Genomic DNA, 5,202 nt, shown 5'->3' with positions numbered 1-5,202 from the left:
GAACTATTTAGCTGGAGAACTAAGAAATGCACATGTTGTGATAGTCCATGTATGGTTTCAAATCATGCACTTTCAAGGATAGTTTAGCAAGGTGTTTCAAAGACAGGAGGGGAAATAATTACCTTATCAAATATGACTCTACCACGAAAAGCATCTTTGTTTTTTGTAGAATGATCAGTGGTGATTGTATTAGAGTGGAAGTTGGAGGGAGACTGTAAGATGATCTTACCAGTGTGTCTATAGTACAATGAATTTGGCAAGGTTGATATCAATATTATGCGCCCATAGATTATCCACCAAAGTGCTAGCTTTTGTGGTTGGTTTGTTGATAATTAAGGTTAGGTTATGTTGTTTCATGAACTCGGCAAGTGTTAATTGTACCTTTGTTTGTAGCAACATGTTAATATTGAAGTCTCTAATAATGAAGTGTTTAGAATTGGGTAGTAGTGTGGTCGTGACCATTGTGATAATGTTTAATAGGTCTTTAATAGGTGTATTAGGTTTTAAGTACAAGTTTGTGATGCTTATAGTATAGCCCAAGAATAGAAGATTTGTGGTGATAGGTTCAAGATGTTTTGTTATGAACGTCTTATTATCAATCATAGTAGTTGTCTTTGTTGAACATTTTAGAAGTCTGTGAATAGAGAATGAAGAGTAATAGTTGAATCTAGCTTTGAGATAATCAAGTTGGACATGAACTTTGTGCTTTATTTCTTGGAAATAGAGGACAGTTGCTTGGAACAGATCATGATCGTGGGCTATGTCAAGGGAGTGTAGTGGGAAGCTTTGAGTATTCAAGGAGCATATAATAAAGTGGGTTGGAGTTTTTGAGGAAAGAGTGTATTCAATTTGCCACTGTGCCATTGTGCGTAGGCATTGCATTTCTTCATCAACTTTTTTGCAAATGTTAAAGTTCTTGTGTTCTAGCTTGTGTATTCGATACAATGAGTCAATGTTGCATACACAGGACAAAGTAGTATAAGATAGACCATGTTGATAAAATTTGTATGGGTCAAAAGTGATTGCATCCATTGTCAACCCTTGTGCTCTATGGTTAGTTCATGCACATGCTAGTTGAAGAGGGAACTATGGTCATGTGACTATTTTATTACTTTTTCTTAGTCTTTTAGCTATTCTGATGATAGGTGTTAAAGAAGTTGAAATATTGGTTGTGTACAACTTTTCTAGTTTGAGGCAGCAAGATCTTCCAATGTTAGGATCATTAAAATGAATCCATAGAATGTGTTCTTCATTCGATGTTTTTATTTGGAAAAATACCATTAGCACCATTGACTAGCCCATTTTATGTGTCCAAGTTTCCAGCAATTAGCTTTGCCAAAGATCCTTCTTTTAAATAGATGATGTTGGGGAGGGAAGACCTGTTAGCTTGGAGATCAATGCTATCAATTGAGCTCAGTAGGTAAGTAGTCAAGCATTCTCTTATTGTGTTCTTCATCAGCTATATTTCTATGAAATAAGTATGGAAATTTTGGATTAATGGGGGAAATCCTTAGGCATGTTCTATTGAGGTAGGAAATGTCATCATCAGTTTGATGGGAAGTTCTAACATAATTTAGAACGAAGATCAAATGTGGATTTGTTTGTCTTATTACAGTTAGTAGTTCAAAGCATAACACATGATCATTACAAAATGTGTATGGAACTTTTTCACCATTAATTATTGGTTGCTCAAAAATCTAAGAATCACATACAGGTTGAGCTTGGTATAGGTCTGCAGAAAAGATGACATCAACATTTTCAAAGGGTTTTGTTGGCACATGTTTGATTTGGTACATTCTTCTATCTATGTTGAACAACATTTTAGAGTCAATTAATGAGACTTTGTCAATAAGAAATATCTATAATTGTTCAAGTTTCTTACTGAGGTTGTCAAGCATATTTGAATCTAGACGAAGCATCCTAGAGGAATTACATGGCAAGTGGAAGATGGAATGAGCAGTTATGCCACCTACATTGAAGGCTACTTTTCCTATGGTGGCCATAATGAGTCCTTTAAATTTGAAAGGGTCACTATTCAATCGTTTATCATAGATCCAAACCATTTCTTCAAATATGACTTTAGCTGTGAAGGTTTTGCTAGTACCCACTCCACCAATAAGGAACAAGTAAATTGGTTTGTTTGGATGTTGTCATTTTTTCATTATCACATCTTTTAGTATGGAATGTTGTTTTTTATTCAACTTTCAGCACATGTTGAAGTACTCATCATTACTTTGTAAGAATGGGTGGGCAACTTCTAAGAATGGAGAGTTGCAGGTGTTGTGTATAGGTTGTATAGTTAACATGTTTAAGATCGACCATAATGGCATATTTTTCTTGCTCACTTTCTATTTTGGTATCTTCAAAGTTTATTGTTCCATAGTTGTTGGAAGGTTCTCTTGTGCCATCATCAATATTTCCCCACTTGTTGTCAACACGCACAGCGAACAGCTTCTCAATTTTGGAAATTTGTACTTTGTGTGCATCAAATGTTGCACTCCATGTTTCATGGCCAAGTAGAAGTGTATCTTCACTACTTTGGAATGGTATGTATATTAATAGCTTCTCTCTACAGTAGTTTTCACAATCAATATGTGGATTGTATTTGACAAAGCATATAATAAGTGGCTTTTCTCTTTTATGTATGTTTGTCAACTTGGTGGAGTAAAATGTTGTATACTTAGCCAACAATAGGAAATGGAAATGTTTTGGTCATTGTATGTATTTATCTATTGCAGATGCATACATTATGTTGTCCAAGTTATCTTGTTCCTTTTCTAGTAGCTTAGGTCTTTTCAACATACAAATTATATTTTTAGGTGGAGTAGTATTGATGAAAATAGTCTTTCTTGAACTTCTACACAACGATAATGAGAGAACAATGTGGACAGCTTGGCAACTGGACATTTTTTGGTAGTTGAGCAATACATTGCCTAGTTTGTGTATGTAGTAAACTTTGTCATTGTATGCATTAGTACATTATTCGTGTATTTGACAAATGCAAGGGACAAGGTCCTATCTTGCTTAGTCATGTACGAGCTACAATAAGATGCAACAACATATGCATCTAATATAAACTATGTGTTTATGTTTGCATATCATAGGGAGGGGACTTCTTTAGCAAATGCATTAATCGAAATGTTAGCAGGGTCTCATTTGAGGAGGACAATTTTGCAGGACAATGTTGCCTATAGAATTATGATATAATGTGCTTCTTTTATGTGTAAGACATGAGGAAGTTATCAAAAGTTGATTCCTTTGTGTAATGTTTACTTGCTAGTTCATTGAATAATTTTCTTGCCTTGTCTTTCAGTTGAGAGTTAGCAGCTGGCATGGGCTCTAATATGGTTTTCCTCCTCATGGGAGGTAAGGGGAAACTAAATTGGCAGCTAGATGTTTTTAATTTTTTGCAAGTCCTTGTGTGATGATGCATTTGCATTTTTTTAGATTTTTGTCAAGCAATGCAGAATTGCAGGAGACATAAGTATCTATGAAATGCTCTATTTAATAATTGTTACATTGTCCATATACAGGTGCATCTTCTATCAAAGCATGAAATGAACATGTTTATTACCTCAGTTTTGGAAATTTGTTACAAAGAAATAGTCATGTACTTTGTTGAACAATGTAGAATTTTTAAGCATCATCTTTCAAAATACATTCACCCTATGGTTGAAGTACCGATTGTATAGCACTGGATTTTTCCTAATTTCAAAAGCTAGGTCTTTGTCTTCTATTGTTTCATTGTGTTTAGTCTATTGTAATGTTGATTTATATTGCAATGCTTTGCATAATGGCTCCCAAAAGTGTTTAGCACTAGTTAATGTGACAAAGGAAGTTGAAGGACCTAGTTGTCTAATCATGGCAAATATATTATTTTGAGGATTTTCCAAATAGTAGGAGATGTATGTATATTCTTTAGAGATCTGAAGCCTAATGGTGATTGTAATTTTTTTTCTTGATTAGTAGAGCCACACACATCTCTTGCAAATAACTTTCTACCTTTTAACTTAACTCTTCGTATGCAAACCCATTTGAGAGAAAATATATGTCAAATAATGATTTTAATGGCCTTAAAGAAAATATAAGATATATGTGTTGCGGAGTCTTGGTGCTTGTGCATGAGCTCCCACTTTACTATTTTTTGAAAGATAAATTTTCTAATTATGTCATCTAGGCGTGGGAAGCCATAAAAAAGAGTTGGGAAATTCATTTCTTTTGAGTATACATCTTGGAATATGCCAAGAGGCTTAAACCCTTCAAATGGTGCAATATCAATAATGATCATATCTAGGTCCTTGATTGAATGAGGGTCATTAAACCAGTGTATAAGTGATTTAGTAATGGGTTCTTTATTGAGGTCATTTGAGATGTCATCTACTTCTTCTTTTGAGTTAGTTTCCATTTGGTTATGTTCTATTTGGCTAGTGAACGGAGTCTCCCAAACTTTGTTAATTGAAATGTTTTCTTTTCTATATATGGGTGTTTTGGATAGAACAGTTAAAGAATTCATTACATAAGTAGGTCTAACATTCCTTTATACATATGCATTATCATATTGTAACTTTCGTTTTAATCTAACAACTATTGTTCTTGTTTCATCAAGTTCTCTTGGAGGAGCTACTTGTACTTTGTCAAAATCCACATGCACATTGATTATTGTTCCATTCAAGCCATATTGTGCTTTTTTGTATCCTAATTGTTTGATATGTGCAAAAGCAATACAAAGAGAGACAAGTTTTTCTTCTAAAGTAGTTAAGAAATGTACTACATTAATACAGTTATTGTGCCTAATATTCCATGGCATTGCAAAAGAGGGACATCACCAGTTGCAATATCTTTGACACACTTCTTGTAAATGGGTTGGCCTATTGATTTTTTTTACCATTCCTATCAAGGGGAAGCAAAGACAAGGAGTGGACAAATCTCAACCGTGTAGGTATCTTTGTGGAAGTGCGACATGTCACAAAGACCGCACTCTTTTGTTGGTGTGTCCTTCATGCTTCACAAGTATTGGTTAGTGAATTTTGTGAGTGCCTTATTTTTTTCATTTTCAAGCATGTGGATGTTTGAACCATCACTTTGTCTCACAAGTTGTGACACATGATTCCTCTTCCTTAGTAGGCGTGAACTTGTTTTTCGACGTGTATTGTTGGTTGCACTAGCAGGACAATTTGCCATGGCCTTCTAGTGAGTTTTCCC

Source organism: Cupressus sempervirens, chromosome 3, assembly GCF_028749045.1.
Source record: "Cupressus sempervirens isolate cs-2001-9-10 chromosome 3, ASM2874904v1, whole genome shotgun sequence".
In the NCBI taxonomy this organism is placed as follows: domain Eukaryota; kingdom Viridiplantae; phylum Streptophyta; class Pinopsida; order Cupressales; family Cupressaceae; genus Cupressus; species Cupressus sempervirens.
The sequence above is the reverse complement of the archived record's forward strand: the minus strand, read 5'-3'. Positions refer to the sequence as shown.